This window comes from Nesoenas mayeri, assembly GCF_963082525.1.
Source record: "Nesoenas mayeri genome assembly, chromosome: 2".
In the NCBI taxonomy this organism is placed as follows: domain Eukaryota; kingdom Metazoa; phylum Chordata; class Aves; order Columbiformes; family Columbidae; genus Nesoenas; species Nesoenas mayeri.
In genome coordinates, this window is record NC_137543.1 from 149,608,440 (window position 1) to 149,631,078 (window position 22,639).

A 22,639-nucleotide genomic window follows, 5' to 3' on the forward strand; every position below is an offset into this window, starting at 1 on the left:
CAATTAATCTTGATTAGTGAAACCTGCAGCATAGTACTGCTCAGAGTAATCAGGATGATTACACAACATATGATCTTTATGTTTCTGTTTTGTCTCCACAGCAGTTATCAGATACTTATCAATTTTCTAGCCCGGAAGAAAGTTTAGACAGGATGGCAACACGGGAATCAGCTAACCTGAATGTATTTGCTTTAGCTGCAGAAAAGCCATGAACACCAAACAGATTTATCTTACAGAGTTCTTGACTTTTATGGGTTGTTTTGAAAAATAAAGTCCAAACCAGTCAAATATTTCAGAATAAATCCTCTGCTAAAATGAACACAAGCAAAAATACTATGATCAGCTATCTGCCATAAACTACTCGCACCAGAGGAACCTACAGAAACTGACTCTTTATAGAGAACAGCAATTTTCAGTACCCTGTTTAATTTAGACTATAAACTTTCCCCTAAAGATCATCAGTTTGTTAGGGGCATGTTCATTTTATTTGCTTCTTATGCCGAACACAACAGACACTTCATTAGGTTACTTATTATTTTAATCATACCATGTAATTATTAACATTCTACTTGACCATCTATGGATTATTTACATGTGCAGGTAGAGACTTTCGAGACTGTGTGAAGGAAGCAAACAAGCAATGAAAACAACAGTGAGCGACAAATTTTGCCAAAGTCTGAAGTTTTCAGGTGTATATAAACATCTATGCATATACATCATGTATTATGAAAGATTAGAAATACCTGCTTTTGAAATCAGAGAATAAATACTGAATTATTTATATTCTTTTGTGCCTATATCCCAAATTACCTTGGTGAGCAATTGTTTTCCCCAAGAACAATTTGTAACCTAAATCTAAAACGCATCAATAAAATTCTATACTATTTTTGAACATAGCCTGACAATAAAACAGTATTAAAAGCGTCTTCTTTCTTGCCCTTTGCTGAACCTCAGAACTTCCAGTAGGACATTTCTGCATTCATGATTTAATGAGTGAGGTCAACAAGAGCCACCGACCATGAAATGGAAAGAAATGTTTCAGTGGTTATATAATGACACCTTAACGCAGCTTCTCGTTAATCAATGACTGCCATTAGCAGGCCTCTGAAGAAGGAAGATTTGCAATGACTCTGCAATTAGGTGGCTGTCATTATTAATAAAATAAATAAAATAAAATAAACATACATAAGGAAATAGGGAAAGAATTAAAAATCACAGAAAAACGATTACTCCACAGATGTTCAATAAAGCCAGAATTAAGCCCCAAGCAGCCTGGTAACTTAAAGCTATGTAACTGTGTTAGCAATTTCAAGTTCCTGGAGTAACTACTGTAGTGGTGTCACTGCCAGTAATATGAAACAGATGCTAAATGTTTTAGCAATATATGCATTATACATTATGCACTTTCCCAGAAATTTCATTTTTATAAATTTATCCAGTCACAGTACGTCATTTAGCTTTGCTTCATTTTTAGAACTTTCTTAACTTGCATACTACCACGAGGAGCAGTTTTATCCATATGTGTAAATATTAATTCTTGCAGTGAAGCAACTGTTCCAATAGATGGGATAGCCTGGGTTTGTGCATACAAAGAAAGAAACTACAATACAGAAGAGTTTAATAGGGTTTTTTTTAACATTTTATCATTTTGCTAATCCTCATTCATCTACAAGTTAATAAATTAACTCCTATTAATTACATCATTAGTATGAAAACTTCCCTGACCAGAAATTTATTTTCTGTAATGTGCTGATCTCATTGACTGTGCCCTATAAATGATAATGACAGAAACTGACTATGAATAGTGACATTAGAACATCAGAATACTGTACTCTTCTGTGAATATAAACATCATAGCCTATATATATATACATATATATATGTAAAATATACACTATTGCAAAAAATATACCCTCTGAAAAGCAGCCACTTCATACACTTTTACAAACCTCGGTGACCTCTGTAACAACACAGAAGGTTTCTTTTTCCTAGCAGTCAAGCTACCATTTCTCAAACTCTGCTGCACTTATCGGGATTTCCCACTAGGGCAGCCTACACGGTCTCCAATCAATAAAGTAGAAACCAATGTAAAAATTACAGTTGAAGTATGTGATATTGTCAGAGACAGCACGACAGCAGCTCTCTGCGCTATCTGTTAAGCAGCTGTACAGAAAGCACACGCATTCAGGCACTCAGGACTAATACAACTGCTATTACCACAGCTCCCAGTTTGCTAAACTGAGAAATTTTACAGTGGATGTTTTGAAAGAAAGTTTTCTTCACGTCAAACTGGAATCCAAGATCAGCAAACACCCACGGACGAGACTTCCTTGTGTGACATGCTTTGTAGAAGAGTCCAGCCAAATAGAAAGTTTGCAAGAGAAGCATCGACTTTAATATTAATTTGATCCACACTGCTAAAAAAACATGGTTCTCAAAAATGAAGCCTGGGAGACTGCTGCTCATATTCCTCTTATTCTAGTCCCCACGTTACTCTCCCACTGCTGCCCACCTCATCACAAACTACATTTTAGCTCATATTGAGTTGCGGCAAATGTCCCATGGGATCCTCCAGCTGCCACAGCAGATCTGTGACAGATTCAAGTCAAGTGTCTGGTGCTGACTACTATCAACAATTGGCTAATGGCATAAATCATTGCACCCCAATCAAGACTAAAACTTCTCTGATCATTTGTAACTGACTCATTTAACATCTTTTGTTTATTCTTGAAATATGAAAATAAGAAGCCATTTCAATAAAAGTTGTTTATACACCTCCTCAGATACATACAGTACTGATCAATAATTTTTCAATTTAAGCTATACTGGACTGAAATAATTTTTCTTAGTGATGTCAGTGCTTTTAAACAAAGGCAGCAAAGATGAAAAGTGAGTTTTAGGAAACAAGAAACATCATCTAGTACCAGCTATGAAACTTCATTGAATATAAATAAAGAATATCCAAAATGCTGCAAATCCCTAGTAAAGAAATCTTATATTCTTTCCAAGTACTAGCAGTTTTTTTGTACGTCTTCCCATGTGTTCTCTGTGTTCTTTCATGTGTTAATGAAAGATCCTGTGCAAAGATACCAGTTTTCACCCTGGTACCTTAAGGCAAAACCCGCTGCTTTTCTCACATTCTTAAAAGAATATCCAACCTCTTCCCAAGGGTAGAATTTTGCTGCTCCATTTTTTTTTGCCAACTTCAGAATGGAAAGATGTTCCCTCTTGTTCATGTGGCTGGGTGGGAAAGGCACACAGCCAAGTGAAATGAAAATATATCCACACCCTGTTCAAAATAAACAAGCCATCACTTGGTGAGGGGGGAGGAGGAGAGAAAAAAAAGAGAGGGGAAAAAAAAAATCCAGAAAACTAATAATTTTTCTGTTAAATTCAGATTCTGTTAAACTCAACTGAATGTTTTCTAAAAATCAGAAGTTGTAATATAAAGCAGAAAGTTGTTATTATAATAAATCTTACAGCTGAAAAGAAAGAATGGCTCAACATTCAGGAAGCTAAGATGGCACTTAAGAACGCAGTAACATCGTGAGTTTTGGAGTCTGATTTGCGGATCTGATCCTTGGTGCCCAGTTTAGCTCCAACACCCATGATCAGCACTGAGGGCACTCGCTGTGGATGGAAGCAGGGAAGTCCTCATATGATTTCTTCCACTGGCCAGCGGATTAACAGAGGTAGCAATTTCCTAAAGAGCAGCAATAACACAAATGAAAGGAGTTCCTACAGGGATCGGTTGAGCTTTCATTAACTCGCCAGCTGTAAATCTACAACAAAAATATTTTATTACCTGATCGGGTTACTCAAAAATACCTATCAAAAAAGGCCAGATGGCACCAAATAAGGGCACTAGAGGAATGAAAAACAGATCTCTAAGAGTAGGAAGAAATATGCATGTATGCAATGTTCAGCATCTCAGGTGACTCATAAATCTTAGTATTAAGCCATCTGCTCAGCTCTCATCGCGGCTAATTCAGTCCTTATGTTGAATTATGCTCCTTAGTTATTTTTGTAAACACCTCCAAAATGTTGTATCACTCCTGGTGTATGTGTTTCCCAGCCTGCAGGAGATGCCGTAGGACACGTGGCTACTGCTGCACCTCAGCAGAATCAAAGGAGGAACATGAATCTCCACCTTCTGCTGAAGGTTCACAGATGTGGGTCCCACCAAGGCGAGGGTAGATGGTCTGTTGACGTTACTGTAACTAACGGCGTCAGGACCGTAGGTGCCAGAGGAGATGCAGTAGTCAACTCATTACTGTCAAAAAGTTTATGATGCTATATAGTTGTGACGTTTGATTACAGAAGCCAGCAGGAGGACAAATAAATTTGGCTGCAAATATGCCAGCTCATTTAAAAGCCAATGCATTTAGTACTACCAAACACACTACGTACATTTTGCAGAGTGACAGACACTTCTGCAAGTTGTCCAGCCTTCACACAGAAAGTGATTCTTTGCTAAAAAGGAATTTTGGGGATATTTTTAGAGAATGCTGCTATGGCTCAAGTCAGTCTGGTTGCTGAGCTATTTATTATCTCAATTTTAATTGCACATTAATAACTTAGTAACATCAGCCAGCTTTCCATGTAGAATATGAGATTTTCAGAAGAGCCTCCACTTTCCTGTTATGATGGTTTTGAAAGCTTCAAGATGCATGCAGTATTATCAGGAATGTCAGAAGATAAATAAAGAAATAAAACTGTTGCCTTCTCCACTGAGAAAATTAATTTCAGCAGATAGAGCCTGTGTTCTGCACAGACATTCCTCCTTTGCTCAGCTTAGCCTATTCCAAATTTTCCCAGTGACCTTGCCTAGATTAAATTTACAGTCAAGCAATCTTATCTTTTAAATCAACAAATTGGATCAGTGACACGCTGAGCTGGGAAGCAGAGTTCTCACAGACTTACTCAATTTGGACAAAAAAGAAATCCCAATTCTGTCCAAATTAGCTAACTACCTGCTACGTCCCAAACTTCTTTCAGAAGACCACTTCAGGAAATATCATAATTGAGTACAAAATACAAGGTGACACATTGCTTGCAAGCTGCTACAAAATCCTTTTAAATACATATAAATAGACAATGACACATTTACAAAACAGCAGCAACAAAAGCAATACTGGGTTGTAAATGCAGTATATGTAGTTGTTTGGAGCTTAACTTGCTCACCAGTTCAGTATCTACATTTGAAACGGTGTAGAAAGCACTCAGTGGTCATGGAAATTAAGCTACGAAGAACTAAAACCAACCTGACCCAAGGCATAGGAGCAGGTCTCCAGAGGAGCTGCCCTTTTACCTATCCTAAGAATTCCATATTTCTTCTTAAGCAAGGTTATTGCTGGGAAGAAACCTGAAGGTTTGCACAGATGTCACGTACCCTGTCATTTTGCATATTAAATATTTATATGTGGAGGGTCACAGAGATTCAAAATGTCAATAACTAATCAAAGTAGAAATAAAATAAAAGATTTTTTTCACTACTCATCACCATTTCAATACTTTGCATACCACAGGCCACTAAATGTGCTATTTTGAAAGAAATATTCAGTTTGGTGGGGTGGGATTTAAAGAAGCAAGCAAAAGGATTAGGTTTCCCTCCTTTGAAAGCTGTTTGATTGTGTTTCCAATTGCACTTCAGCTGAATACTGGGCAGCACTTGAACACTGAATTTTTGTGGTGGTGGTGTTCTTATTCTAACCCTTCACAGTCTGTTTTTAAGGAAAGTGAGAAAAAAAATAACAATAATAATGAATTACTCTCTACAAGGAGATGGAAAAGAGGAGAAGGGGATTAGGAACAGTGAGAACTGCAGCAGCTGGAAGCCACTGGACCTCTCCCTGGGGATCCTGCCGACAAGGGGAATTTTGACAAAGTCTGAGAGACTCTGAAGATGCTCTCTGCCTCACCTGTGTTAAATGACTGCGAGCAATACGGCTGAAGTCCCTGCAGGACCAGAACTTTGGAAGAGGATTCACCTATTTGGATAACTGATCATAGGACTATGTCTCAAAGTACAGAGCTATTGCTGAATTTTAAAGATTTGCTTTATTGTTACTTTCATATTTATCTTAGAACTACAGATATTCTCTGAAAAGACTACAGAATTGCACCACAGCATTACCAGTTCTAAAAAATACATCTCAGTAAAACAGTAACCATTTTTTTTCAATAAAACACACTCATATCTTTTATGTATCTAATACGCACAACAGGTATTAGTTCTAACAAGCAGAATGTTGTTTACCACCACTGTCGTGTATTAAACATTTTCAATTTATTTTCCCAACAGTAGGTGTTAAAACTGTATTCCTGCCACAACGTTCCCATCCACACCTTAGCATGAAAAGGTTAAACTAATATGATCTCTCATCAGCCTTACTGGGAAAAACCCAACACCACGGCCACTTGCCATAAATACAGCACAAGTGGGGGGTTCTCTTTTGTTTACCACACTCAGGAATCAAACTAGAAAGCTTATACAAGAAATTATATCACTAAATTGAAGATTAGCCGGCAATTTCTGCTATTTGAAAATATTCTGACTACTAACAAAGGCTGAAAGGAAAGGACAGAAAGGAGCATCTCTTCTGCACAAGTCCCCCGTGCAGCACAGGTGAGCATTGCTTGGACTGTATGCTGAGCTGCTGCCCGTTTCCAATCCTTACACCCTTTTAAGTTCAAAAATAAAAGTAAGGCTCTGTAACGAAAAAGCATTTGCCTTCTTATTTTCAAGATCTGTAAGTCAGCCCATCATATGTGCACACTTCTCTCCACCATGTACAAAACCACTCTTTGAGGCAACACTGACATTCCCTTTGGGTTTCACAGGGCAGGGTGATTAAAAAAAAAAAAATGAAAATCATTACAGCCAGACCAAAATCTTTCAGTCCTGAAGACACCAAGACAACCCAAAAGGCACTAAACTCTTTAAAAGAAAGAAGCTGTAAGCCCTGTAATTTGTGTCAGTTCACCATGAGGAAGATGAGCTGCTACTAACTGCTTAGCAGCAGTTTACTTCAGAAACACCCGTGCCAAGAATCCCAAACTGCATCTGCACAGCAACACCCAAAATATTATAAGCTGAAGAGTACTTCAGCATGGGCCCACCGCAGAACAACACTCTGTGGACATACTAACCCCTTACGGATAGAAAACCCTTGTATGTAAACAATGCTTTTTGTGAAGTCATCTTCTATGCAAGCAGACAGACCCATAAATGCATTACCTCAGTCATCTCACCTTTACAGAAACAATCATGAATATTTCAAGCTAACAACTCAAAAAGGATATTTTTTATCTTATTCAAAGGGAATTTTATTATGAGGTGCAGTCTAGCAGTAAAAAATTGCTCTTATTGACTTACAGGTATTTACTATCTTAACATTAGCTTAATTAGCACAGTTCATCTTCAGAAGACCCAACTGGAAGGGATCATGCAAGATTCATATAGGGCATAACAGTTTACAGAAGTTACAGCCACTGAGAAGAAAGACTGGGAAAAAGAACAACAGTCTGCTGCATATTTTTAAATTTCTGACTATAAATTTTACACACTTCATTAAGCCAGTACTTCTATTGCACTTCAGCTTACTTGGCTTTGCTTCATTATCCTGCAAAGAAAGGAACAAGGAGAACATCAACTTAAAACAAACAGTGCTATTTTTAAAACCTCTATTTTGTAGTGTCAGTACTCCAGTTCTGATCGTAGCTGTACACACCTGCTTTTCGGTACCTGTTTCTTTCGAAAGAGCTTGAGACTTGCAGCTCCAACTTGGCTGGCTACAACCTCCCACCCTGCCATCCAAGCCCTGCCTCAAGCAGGTTGCTTGGGAGTGCAGATTGTGCCCAGATTCCCAAGTCCTTGCCAAAGCCAGAGCCACAATTCTTTGTCCTGTGGGGCAGAATGACCCCTTTGCCATCCCCCTTCACCCCAAATGCTTCTTTGGGAGTGAGACATACTCAAAAGACTTCATCACAGCATGGAGCAGGAACACACATAGAATAATTTTGGTTGGAAGAGACCCTCAGGATCATTGAGTCCAACCATAACCTAACTCCAGCACTAAACCATGTCCCTAAGAACACTGTCTAAAGGCCTTTTAAACACCTCCAGGGATGGTGACTCCACCGCTTCCCTGGGCAGCCTGTTCCAATGCCTGACAACCCTTTCCATGAAGAATTTTTTCCTAATATCCAATCTGAACCTCCCCTGGTGCAACTTGAGGCCATTTCCTCTTGTCCTATTACTTGCTACTTGGGAGCAGAGACCAACCCCCTCCATGCTACAACCTCCTTTCAGGTAGTTGTAGGCAGCAATAAGGTCTCCCCTCAGCCTCCTTTTCTCCAGGCTGAACAGCCCCAGTTCCCTCAGCTGCTCCTCATCACACTCCTGCTCCAGACCCCTCACCAGCTTCATCACCTCCTCTGTACTCTCTTAAGTACCTCAGATGCCATTGAGCATAACATATTGTTCCAGCCTAGCCCACTCTTTTCAGAGGTTTTTGTCTTTCAAAATACAGTAGTGTAAATCATGACTAAACTGGAATACAACTGAAAAGACACAGGACCCTACAGAGACACGTAACTAACATAGTTCCCGTTTCTGGAAACTGCCAAAATTGGTTGTTTCCAGAGTCACAAATACATGCATGATTTATTGCAAGGTTCATCATGCTGGGTTTCCAGTTTACTTCACCTCAGTCTCACCTCAGTGCAACCACAAAAGCCAATTGCAAACTGACAAAGAGACAGTAGAAAATGAGAATCTATGTTTGGACAAGGCTCTATTTGCTGCTCTAACAAAAGACTTCTCCTCATGTACATTTCAAAAACATGATTTCCACCATGCAATGCCCTTGCTTAGATGAACTCCTCCTTCTTATATTTTCTTGAATGAAACTGGAGCTCCTTCTTGTTCCATCCAAACACCTAGCAACAATCTAACTGCACCTGCTTTTCTCCACTGATCAGCTGCCAGAGTCTCCCATGCCCACACAGTGATAGTTCTGCAGTGGATGCAAGATAGCAAACATCTGTCGGTACTATTTCCATAATAACATTACACAAGCCCTTGAAGAACTAAGATCAATTAAAAAAATTCAAGACTTGAAAGCCTCATTAACTTCCTGGTTAATCAAAATCGGAAGTTGTCTTTAGAAGAAGGGTGACTTCTGAGATTTCTCCCAAGGACTACTTTTCACAGCTGTAACTGGTAGCATGAAAACAAAAAGCTTTAAACCAGCATTTCTCAGAAGCTCTATGGCTGGTTTATTTGTTTCAAAATGGACAAACATTCTCAAACAGTAGATGATGAGGGCTGCTACTGACACCCAAACACAACTACAAAGTAAGAGTTACACAGCCAAGGGGGAAAACAGCAGAAAAAATGTTATTTTTCTGCCATATAGCTTAAAAAAAACTTACTGGGATGATGAAGGGAACAAGACAAAATGTGCAGAGTTTGGAAAATAGATGAAGCTCACATCTGTCTTCTTCATTAAAATATACGTGGCTTGTGGCAAGCAGCACCGTGAGGGCTCCAGGTGGGCCAAATGATTGAGATGAGATGGTACCATCAGAGAACTGAGGCTCTTGCCTTAGATTCAGTTATGAGAATAACAGATAGGACTAATATAGACAGTGAGAAAGGTGTCCTGTCCATTTGCAGCTGTCTCCCTTACTGGAGAGATCCCAACACTGCCCATCCAGGAGTGTGCATCACCTCTCTGCAAGATGACTACTACGGCAACAGTCCAGAACATGCATTCTTAATTGCTTTCGGAAGAATAAACTTCTGTTTCACCCAAAAAGTAGCTGCAGAAGAACACTGCTTTTAGAACAGCAAAGGCAACAGAGTTTGAAACTACTTCAGTCACTGAACAAGAAAGATTTCAATGCTGTCTTTAGCAATGCACAAAACAAACAGGAAAGCTGCGCTGCTTCTTCACCTCATTTTGTGGCCTTTAAGCGCAGGACAAGGAGGCGCCGGGAGGGTGTTGGTACTTGTGCTGGGGAAGGGCACTGGCACACCTGGCTGCTGGGGGAAGGCCAGAGTGACACATTTTGGAAGGAGGAGGAGGTACTTCTACAGAAATCATTGCTTGGATAAATCCTGATAAGTAATACTGAAGATGATGAAGTTCTGGGTATATGCCACATTTCTTAAGGCTAGTCAAGTTTCCTTGAAATGTTACAATCAACTCCACTTTATACTTTGACATAAAAGACCTTTCTTAAAATTCATACTGTTTCATTTCAAAGCTCATGCAGGCACAAGAATTTCCTAGTCATAATATTAATATTTTCGGTACTACATTTTGATAAGTAGCATTAAAATGTCTCAACCACAAACTTACAGTGACATCTGCTGAACAGTCGGTGCATCTTCCACACAGACTGAAAATGGAGCTGCACTGCCAACCATGGCACTTGCATATCAGATGCACAGGCAGTATTTTGAAAAGAATGTCACCATTTAAGCTACAAAACCCAGAGCTCTATTTGATATTAAACAGATAAAATTTTATGCATAATACCAGGAGGAATCTTCTGATAACCCAAAACAAACAGATAAGCTTTCAACCAAAGCTTTATATGTCACTTTGTGAGCTATTTAGTGCTATTGGCTACACCTAGTAATTTCAACTATTCACTAAAGAATTACACTTATTCCAGTAAATTAAACAAAAACAAGCCACTTGTGCTCCCACGGTCTAAATAATGACTGTGGTGAGAGCAGCACTGGCTGCAGCACAACTGAGAATACTTAGATTTTATAAACAAGAAAATTCGGCAATCTTTCTGTGGCATACTTTTAAGTCTATAGCAAATCTTTCCATTTCTCAAAATCCTTTTCTAGGCAGGGTATAGCTGTCCAGAGCAGCCTCGCCAGCACTGGGCTGCTGCTTCTCTGCAGCTGAGCCCTCCAGCAGAGCAGGGCGAGCAGAGCAGCCCTGGGCATCGAGGGCTCCGTGGTGCTCGGCCGTGACCCCGGGAAGGGTCTCACTACCTCTCCCATTTCCACACTCCAGTGTCTCCCACACTGCCTGGTACATGGGGGGAGCCCAGTCTCAACTCTCAGACACAGCTCTGTCTGTCCAGGGATAAAGGGATAAAAAGAAGTCCAGAAAAATTAAGAAGTCTTCAAATTGCTTCTGGTCTGTTCTTCTGAGGTTGAGTAACATGACTTCAGCGCCTTTTCCCTCTACAGCTCCCATTTCCCTCCTGTCACCAGGCACAGCAACCATCTTCTCCTGCTGGCAGACTCTTTTTTTCTACACAGATTTAAGTCCATCATCTTTCTTCTCCTGTTAAACACTAAATAGCTGAGACTCTCTGGCTAAATCCACAATATCCTAAAGCATTTTCTTCAGGACCTGGAAAGAACAGAGGAGGGGTCTCAGCACACTCAGCCCATACAGGAGTGCAGAAAAAGTGGTTCCTCTTTGCATGACGTTAAAAACATAAAGTATCCTCTGTGAAGATACTGGTGCTCCCTACTAAAGAGGGAAATCATCATTAAAACCCTTAGAAAGGTATAGACTCTATCAACTACCTTCATCCCTGCTGTGGCTTATGAGGTTCTTAGGGGGACAGTTTAGAGGTGGACTTGACATTGCTACATTAATGGGTGGACTCAATGATCTTAAAGATCTTTTCCAACAAAATCCATTTTGGTTTTAATAAACAGTGGCTTTGTTACTACATCTCTTTTATATGAAATATGGAGAAGAACAGGTACAGAGACATGATGTATTTTATTCAAAGTCAGCCAAACTAAATGCTCTAAAAATATTCTTCTAGCTTAAACAGCTTTTAATACTCTTCACTATTTACACACTTTAAAACTTTTAAATTCAAAAGTGATTTTCAAATTGCCAATATTCTCCTCTAGAAATCTGCACCCAAACCACTTAGATTCTTGGAAAATGCAAGTCTGAAGACACGATAGAGCAAGACAGTTGAGGTAAGGCTAAAATGCACATAAGCACAGAGCAGATCTGTCCTTGTGAATACATTACAAACATCCATATAAACATGGATATATAAATACATATACAAACACACATGTAGATACATACACATAACTGCCTGTGCATTCACAGAGCATTCCAAACAATAAGGGAGACTCTTATTTGACAAATCATTACAAAATGATAAATCAAACTGCAAACCATTTCTATAAGCCATTAACGAAGGAAAACATAGCATGCATCAACCATTTTGCCATCAATTGTTGGTTTACCAAACAAACTGTACTTTGCATTCCACAGTCACCACAGCTCAGAAACCTCCTTGAGTCATTAGACGTCATCAAAAACTAGGACTTCGTCCCCAGGGAGTGTTCCCGGTTGGCTCATTAGCTGGAAGACGATGGCCCACACCACCCTCCTGTGTACGGTACGGCAGGCGACTGCACTTCTGAATGCAGAATGGGAGGAAAGAGCTCACTTGCTAGTTTCTGCCACCAGAAAACCACACACATTTTGGATTTATCAGTGTTTACCAATCAGAAGTTTTTATCAGTGCATACAAGAGCCATTTAATCCAAATATACAGCTCCATATGCCAACCTAGATTTTACCTATACAATATCCAGTCAAAGACATCATATTAAACCATGAGACCAACATAAATAGCTTAATATTTAAGTCTCTATATTACTTTTAAGTTTATATGCATAAAACTGGACTAGTTAAAACTCCATCTCAAATTGCATTACACGCCATGTTACCAAGCAAGGAATTTGCATATTGTGTCACCAAACACTATAATCCTTCCCTGAGAGACTTTCAAATCACTCCGTTCATTTAGACACAACAGCTCCCAGGGCCGTGCTACAATATCAAAGCTACCAGACATCACCTCTTCTGTGCCCTACAGCTCTAAGCCATGAAGACTCATGGGACACTGGATTTCATTATCTGACATAGTCGAGCAAAGTTTCTTTTTATGACTAGAAATAAACTTCTTATTTTAAGATTTAATACTGGAATAATTTTGAGATAAGCAATAAAGCGATGGCTGGAATAGTCCCAAGTTGTGAAAAGCCACAAACTGACACATTTCAAAAGAGTATGGCAAAAAAGGATACACATCAAACTGGAGCTGAGCCAGGACTTGTTCAAGTCTGAAATCAAACTTCAGTTTTTCCAGTCTTTACAATTTCACCCAACTCTTGTGATTTTAATCCAGTGTCATAGCAGAGGCTTTTGCTTAAACCCAAAATGCTTCCATTTTCAAAGACATGTTCTCATGCAGTGTCACCACAAGAACGATACTCTCATGACCAACATCAACTTCAAACAAATCACAAGGATTCTTAAAAGGTAACCTCTTGGATTTTCAACACTCAAATCAGGATCTTTGAATGCTGAGGGACAGCAGAACTGAAGCTCCAATGACCTAGTACAGAATTAAAGGACAGATTTCATTTTCATATCTTTAAGGAGAACTAAGGCTTTAAGTCAACAGATGGCAAGTTCCTCCCCTTATTTCTGTACAGCCCCATGGTAAGTTTTGCAGTTCTGACACGTCCATGTCTGACATTAAATACAAGGTCGTGGCTGCAAACCAATCCTTAATGTATCGTATTGTGCCCATTTAGCAATACTTGTATAATACAAAATGATGTCATATCCAATTAGTACGTACATCATATGCAATTCTTCAATTGCTGACTCAACAGCAAGATGGTAACTCACAAATATTTTATGGTGTATTACAGTTACTATAAAACCACAATATGATTTCCATATTTTTATGGAGCTAAATAAAACTCAGATTTGTTTTGAATGAATGGAAATGATGCTCCCACAGGAAAATGCATCTTTAGTTTTTACAAATTCTATAATATACAATATGTACAGAGGGTTTATTTAGCTTCAGAGACATGTTTTGACATCATAAAATTTCCTGTCTTTGGCAGTTCTGAGTGACTAGAATTAACTTATTTACTCAGAATTAACATAATAACTTAACCAGATGGTATGAGAGTTACAGTTGATTAGATCAATGACAATAATGCCACCAAGTCTGAGCATCTGACCTTGGCAAAACAAACATTGCAATATTTACCGCAAAAGAGGCAGACAAATCTGTAAAGAATGGCTGTTCGTAAACTGCATGAGCACAGAGCTCCTCATTAAAAGAATATGTTACTAGAGAAACTGAATGTTATCTTGCCACCTATTCTATAAAGATGCCTCCAGTCTGAAAAATAGTTTTAATATGCATTCCAGCCAGCATTCATTTACATATAGGTACTAATTTTGTCTTTTATTAGTTCATTTCTAGATTTAACAGACACTTAGATAATTGAAATTTTATATAGCACACTAAACAGAATGTAGGTCATGCACTGATTTTAACATTTTTATAAACCAGAATTACACCCAGGTAATATACACGCATCTTTTTATTTACTGCAAATAGTTAAAGAATGTACTTCATTAATGTATTTTTACCCTAAAGCTTTTTTGAATGTCCAAATAATTTCCCAATTGCATCTCAAAATTAAACTCTTTAGTTTTCATCTCTGTACCCCAGGGCTTTACTGCACAACGCAACATATTTTAATATGGTTAAATGCTACTGATGTTGCAAAACGTTATTCCTTATTGAAACTGGTCATTAATATCACTTCGTACCTCAGAGAGTATGCTAGTAATTTGGTAATAAACCACACCATTATCATCGTCTTCTAATAACCTGAAAGTGTTGTAATCCTAGGGCCCTAAATGTGTTATGGAATATTATTAGAACAAGCATATTCTGGTCATTATTTAGATGGGAACATTTCCCATGTCTCTCATACCTCACTTAGTAATTGCACACTCCTGCTATAATTAAATTTGCCCATTTTAAATTATCCATAATATCCTAAGGTTCATTTTCTGGTCCTGTGGGACACATCATTGGCTCCATTTTGGGCACAACATACTTTTTAATGATGTATTTTAAATTGTTTATTTGTATTTAAGTGACTGTCTACAATAATAACTTGAAATATCCTGAATTAGATAAAACAGTTTAAAGTGGGGGAAGTGAAAAAAAGCAGCAACAGCTTCCTAAATATATAAAACAAGAGTGTAATGCTTTTCATCCCTTGAAGTGACTTCACCTACTTGCCCAGCAGTAAAAGCGCTGTCTTCCAGGGAAAGATATTGCTTTGAGATGAGCAGCAGCATTTACTGGAGACACCAGATTCACGGCAGCATCAATGCAGTCTCTGAAGCTTGGCCAGAGCCACGTACACAGAGCAGCCACACACTTCGCTCCCTTCAATTCAGACCAAGATACTTAATATAGCAAAATAAAACCTGAGTGCATTTCTTAAATTAAGGAAAACACTGAGGCTGCAATGCAGCACATTTAAACAAACACTTAACAGCCTTCAAGTGTAAAATGTTCACTGTGAATAAAAATTTGGAAAATGCGTATATTTGAAAATGTATATATAAAGTTTATGTATATATTTTCAAAACTAGTGTCATTTAACAATATTAATATCAGCAGTTGCATGTTCTGATCAGTCCGTGCGGCATCTCTGCCCTGTCCGAGCTCAGAGAAGGGCACCTGCGGGAAGCTCGTTGCTTCCACATCCAAGCAAAAAACTAGTGTTAAGCCATTTTCCTCTCATCTAAATAAATGTCCACACACAAGTCTGATAAGGGATCTGCACTGGATTTTGTGCACAAATAGACTTCAAAACTTGCACACATCAGACAAATAGTGGGAAACCCCAAAGCAAACTGTCCCCAGACAAACCTCCCAAGTGAAGGAGCTCAGCACTCGGCACCCACAACCAAGTGAGCGATACCAGCCAAGGACACAAACTACCAGACAATCAAACTCCCAGAGAACAGCATCTGTGGTCACTAGATGTTGTGGTAACATAAGGAAGAAGAGTGCACTAAATAGAAAAATAATAATGCTTAAAAAGCATATGCCAAGGCAATGTGAAATATATGCAAGTCTGCATTATAGTATAGGTCTCTGAAGCACATAAAACGCTATAAGAAATAAAGCTCTAGAAGCAAGATCCCTTAAAAGTAAATACTGTGCTTAATGGAACACAATTTATTGAAATGGGAAACAAACTATTCCTTGTGTCTCTACAAGCATCTCTGGCGTTTTAAAATGCACGGAAAGAGAAGGTGCAGCAGAGATATTCAGCACTACATTTCTGCTACACCATAGATAAAAATATTTCAGGGCTCAACTAAAGCACTAAGAGAATGAAATATCTTCTTCAGCTACCTGTCAATAACAAGAAAGCAAAAGCATCCAAGAGCAAAAAGAAATTCCAGGATAAAGGGGGAATCAAATGACAGATAAGGACAGTTTTTATCATCTGAGAAGTCCCTCTCATATACAAGCGGGAACTGCTGTGCTCAAAAATGTTATGGAGGAGACAGGCAGTCAAATGCTCCAAAGTCCCTGCGCTTGTGGCATTTCCTGCACGTTGTTAATATTTTGCATCTCCACTTGCACTTGATGCAAGATATCCACTGAAAATAACTGAATTACAGAGATCCTAGTTTCGTGTTTACGCATGCGGATGAACAAAAGCTCAACAGAAATTCCCAAACACACCAGGAGAATGTATCCCTCTTTCTGTGATGTGCTACTGTGCACTTGCAGGGGGAAGTACAATGTCATACCACCATACTCACAGACACTTATTTGAAAATTTTCACAAATCTGCAGCATTATTTGTTTGCACCAAGTACAATGTCGGAATTCAAGCAATATACCTGCACTGGATGCCCCTCATGCTCCTGCACCCCGCTGTTCTGCACACAACTCCTTTAGGAACAAACTACTATATTTTCTCTTTAAACTGGCTGATTACTGAGATATACATGCTAAGGAATTACCTTTGCAATTATACTGTTATCACCCCAAATCATTCAAAACTGGTAGTCTTTGCCCTCCAAATATCATAAAAATTCTAATTCTTTTTTTCTTAATTTCAGATTCAAAGTAGATTCATATATCTGATATGTCTCTAATGGCTGGAATAAGTAGACAAGTAGAAAGAAGCAATTCAGAAATTAATAAAGGGTCTCAAACCTCCATTGAAAAATGTCTAAGAGTCCACAAACCAATGAGGAAGAGCCCAACCTGTAACAGCATCTTCCTAAAGAGAAAGTAGAACTTTGAATTTTCAAGTAATGATCTGATTTCAATAGCTTAGAACATACTACAATATGCTGTAAAATCTTGTTGTGTTATAGTATGTGTTCCTTTTTTCAGAAGTTAATCACATTTGAATCCTTTAAGACAAAACAGATGCATTAGTATTACAAATTAGCAGGTCAGATTCTCCCTAAACATAATTTAAATACAACAGAAAGATTTCCCAAATGGCGGGAAAAAAAGATACAATAGTCATTTGTTTAAATTTGTAATACACTCTTTATTATTAATTGAACAAACACTAAAAAATTCCTGCCATAAAACTGCACCTATGGTTACTTTATCAATCTTCATTTACAGTGACCAACAAACCTCTAAATAATTTACAGAGTTTGCAAAGTTTTAACAGGAAGTAAAGAATAAAAAAGTAGTAAATTAAGATCTTTTATTTCCTTAACATTTATTAATTTTCATCAACACAAAATAAAGGTCAGCTCTTCCATAATTAGATCTTCTCAAAAAAATATGTATCTCACTAAAAGACATACAGATAGCAATATTGCTTCATCTACATTCCTGCATAATAGCAAAACACTGTTGCGACCCACTTTAGTCTTTCAGAAAATTACTTATTTGATTATTTGAAATCTAACAATAAAAACAAGCAGTCACCCAGCCTTTGGAAAGATAAAACAAACCAAACCCAAAAAAACACGCACAGAAAAAGCTCATGAGTGTAATTAAAGAGATTGAACACAAGAGGTAGCTCGTGTCTCCATGTTCTTCCGTAGTTCTCTGAAACAGGCAAGAGAACCGAATGGCACAGAAGCTGCTGCAAGGAAGGCCGCGTTTTGAAAAGGAGATGGAGAAATGAAACTTTTGTGGGCTCAAAGCATTCATAGATAGCGGTGAGAGGGTTATTCTGGTTGTACTTCTGTGCAAAGCACCCTGTTAGTCTGAGTCATTTCATTAAAAAAATCCATGAGTCCACACACACAAATTTCTTTTCACCTAGGCTTCTGCTTTTTCCCCAATAAAAAGGAATGCTATCTGCTTCACATGTATCCCCAGTATGTTCTTGAGGATGATTATAATTCACCCAATTCTAGGCCCTTTTTGGATGATAGATACCTTTTGAAATTATAATAATATTGCTACTGAATATACAATTATAAATGCATAAGTTTTCATACTTGTTTTCAAGTATGTTAATTAAAATCTGGCACAGTTGCAGGGGAAAAAAATAAAAAACAGCTAAAAGGAGTATGATGTTTACAGCCTATCAGCTACACTATAATTATTACCCCTTCTTGATAAAGACATTCAGAAAACTAATGCTTCAACACTGTGCATCTAATCCTTTTAATCATCCTTTAACACAATGGGCAAATCCACAAAAATCCAAAGGGATTCAGTTACTGTTATGTCTCTAGAAGTGCACACCAGGAACTTCCAAATGCTTCCTAATGACAATAACTGAACACCCGCCTGGCTGTGATGACCTGTACCGGCCAGTAGTTCGTTCCCAAATAGTGTTTCCCGTTAATTACACACACGCTGAGAACAGAAGGAGAACGCTCATGCCGAACAGCTCGGGGCTCAGGAGCAGCGTCCAGCCCAGCGCTGCGGAACAGCTGGAGAGCACCGAGCACCCAAGTAAACACACCACAAAAAAAGGGGCTTTTGTAAAGAACCTTTAGGCTTGTCTGAAAATATAATCTCCCACTAATTTTCATTCAATTTGTGTGCATTACCTGTTGCTTAAACCCCAAAGCATCATAAAATAATGCCCAAGATCTTGGAAAAATGACATTCTGTCTTTTACAATACTAACAAAAAAAAGTCAGTACGTTAACATCACAGGTACCGTTCCTAACCCAACCAACATACAGCTGCTGGCCAACGTTGGACAAGGAACCTCCCACAAACTCAAGCAGAACTGAACCTCACTCTACTCAAATAAGATGCAGCATTCTTCTGTGTGTGTATACAGACATCCACAAGCATACATACATACATAAATTTCAGATTAGGATCTGTTCTTCAGGGTTGCATCATTAGAGGAGGCATGACCCTGAAATGGCAAGATCCCAGTTTTAGCTAACATTCCTCTAATGAATGAATGCACTGAACATAGAAGATCAAATTATGACTTACTAGTTAATATTTACCATGAAACCAGCGCTAAGAGCTGTGTAAAACTCTCTGCTTTGAATAAAAGCTATTTTATCAACAAGAGATTTCCTTTGGAACAAATAGGAGCGAGGGAGTTTTACTAAGTGCTGCAGTGATATGTAATATTCAGTGCCATAACAAATCTAATTTTACTGTCATATCAGTACCCAGTTCCCTCACAGAATCTTTCATTAACAGATCTCAAAGCACTTAAATGTTTTATGCTGAAAAGCAAGCTATCTAGACAAAAGCATTTAATGCATGGTATGCAGTGCACTCCCCATCAGATTTATACAGTATAAAATTTACCAAAGAAACCATAAGAAACCACAGCTACATATATTCCCTTACAAAGTCAAATAGTGAAACAAAAAAGGAGGAAAAAATACACTATACGTGCATATTTTGAGACAAAAACCCCTTGTCACTTAACTTCGCAGCACATTCTTGAGAAACATATAAATGCAACTAAAAACGATACTATTGCTCAACGTTTACTGAAATAAAAAAGAAAAATAAGTAGGACCTTAAGTTTAAATTTAATTTTCTTTTGGGGCTCATTAACTCCACATAAAAACCTGCCATTAATAAAAATGTAAAGGGCAAAGAATAAGATAAACTGCCGTCCCTTTCATAATTTGCAAATTTGCTGTATTCTTCATTTTACTTTTTTCATATACCCATCACAATTGCTCTTAAAAACATCTGAAGCCACTATTCATTCCAATAGTTTTTAGTTAAAAAACTTCTGCAGATTTAGTGAAATACCCAATCTAAGCAGCTCAAACACACTCCAGCTTCAGCGTAGCTGTACCCACTCAGTGGAAAATAGAATTTTCCTGGTTTGAGTGGTACCTGAACAGGTTCGGCGCTGCTGGTGTGAACTGCCCAGCTGCTAACACGGCAAAGCAGGTAATCCAGCTAACACGCTAACCTCATCAAATGCTGACGTTTCTTCGACAAGACAAACCGGAGGAATCCGATCCTGGAACACGTACACGTTGAAGCACCAAAGGAGATTAAAAATAAACTAGGGCAGCTGGATAACATTTTATTTTGGCCTGAACTCAACAAAACAAAACACAGGTAACCTGACTGGAGAGCCAAGAGAAAAGGCCCAGAGCAACAGGAGCCCTAATCCAGGACCTGCGCCATCCCCCGCTTAATTGCATGCTGTTAATGAGAACTGTTCTATTCCATCCCCCAGTTTTGCATGGGCTCCTCGGGCTCTTTTGCTGACGGGGATGAAGGCAAGTGAGAGGAGCAGCCAGGCTGGCACCCCGAGGCCGGCACCCCGAGGCCGGCACCCCGAGGCCAGGCTCGCTACCAGGAAGGGGTGTGAGAGATGATAGGCCACAAAAGATAATAAGCATGTTCCTGCAGTTTGATCATTTCTGAGAAACACGTTCGCAGCACAGCGTAAGATGTCTGGACTCCTGTCTGCCTTGGACTGAAGTCAAGGGATTTAGGCATTTAAGCACCTGAGAGTGTTCTTTAAAGTGGACCTGCAACAGCATCAGGAAACATGGCTGCAGACGCTTCTGCAGAAACGAACTTTAGGTCCGCTTGCTATTCTGCTTACACTCTCTCAGTGGCCAAGAACCAGAGAGCAGTTCCACCAAAGCACAGCTCAGGGAGGCCGAATTAGAGCTGCCCCTCCGGGAGGATTCAGAGCCGAAACCCGTCCCCAGAGAGCGGGGACGAGAGCCTCCCCCTGGCTAACATTGCCCTTCGGGAAGGGACATCTCAGGCTGACCTGTTCCCGTCCCATTTGTGAGTGCCTGAACAAGGCAGAACAGACTGAAAAGGTTTTAATAGAATTCAGTTATGAATATTAGTAATTCTTTGGACTACTACAGTCAAGACATATTACAAATGCCAGGTTCAAAATGGACAGCACAAACAGGGAGGTACTTCTCATTGGGTCACCAATAAAATTATTCCAGTAACATTCCTTGGCCTATTTAAGATCTTTCAAGGTTTTAAGAAAATAAAACCAAATTACTGCAATCCTCTCTTATTATTCATTTAGTCCTCACTATAAATATCCCAGATAAAAAAGTACTCCACCTATCAAGTTATAGACAGAATACAAACAAGTGCTCATATTTACATTCAGTGAATACATTTCCATGCTGCTAGATCACTAAACAGTAGGAATATTTCTTCATCTTATCAATAACAATTATGATTGCAATGCAATTAGAAAAAGAACTTAAAATTGCTATGAAAAAATTCACACTGTTGTCAATATTGATATAAATTTAAAAGTAGTCACTTAATAAATTGTCCTACACGGTAAAACCACAAACGTGTAACATCTTTACTCTAGCATTTAAAATCCCTAGTTACAGCCAGGTCAGAAGTACAATCTTAGGAAAGGAGAAAGTAAAATTTACATTTTTAAAGATAAACATATAATTTACCTGTTGATAACCACACAGGAAGTTAAATGTATCTAGCAAATGAAATACTTGTTTCTACAGAAAGCCTACACAAAGAAGATCTATACCATCATATGCTATGGATCACAGACGTGTTTTTTTAAACTATCAACTGTAAGCACAAGATCTCAATCCTTTGTTGTAATGGCTATTTCAAAACTCATTACTTCATACATAAAATTAGAAAGGGGAGAACAAACCCTGCAAACTCAATATTTCCCTGAATTCAGTCTCATCTACCATTGTAATACCCATCATTCAATCTTCAGAAGACCAATCATGAAAAACTGTGGCAGAGTCAATGTCTACCCCGCTAAACAGCTCAGAATCATTCCTCAGTTTTGCCACCTCCTGCTTCCCTCTATAGCTCATTTACAGCTCAGTTTAAGAGCACAGGTCTCAAGCAATCATCTCAAAAAATCTGCTGGTGACCTTCTACTGTTGACAATAAAACCTTGGTATTTACCCTTCCCTTTTCATTTCCTACGTTTATTTATTTTTTTCCTTATCTACAGGCAAACTTTCTCTCTCACATGGTGGCTGTTAAGTCTTCTTTAGAGCTTTTGGAGACACAGGCTTTGTCAAACACCTTTCAGAAATCCAAGTAAGAAATACCAAATGGATCATCCTAATCCCACCCAGAGGAACCTCAACAGATTTGTGAAATATGACTTCTATTAACAAACATATCTTATCTTACAACATAGAAACCATGTCAACCCCCTCAATATTGGATTCAGAAAAACTTTAGCACGTAAGAAGAGCAATCGCAAAGTCTTCCTTCACATTTGTTGCTTGACAACTCAGACCCCACTCCTGGTTACACACAGATGTATAACAAAACCAGAGCTGGCCGTACCGCA

General features: G+C 38.6%; 1 protein-coding gene across 8 annotated transcripts in view; it reads right to left on the reverse strand.

The window, feature by feature from the left end:
* Positions 1-22,639, reverse strand: part of PARD3 (par-3 family cell polarity regulator) — a gene marked incomplete at both ends in the record, with an annotated part of 453,991 nt that overhangs the window by 356,759 nt on the left and 74,593 nt on the right. The window lies entirely within an intron of this gene.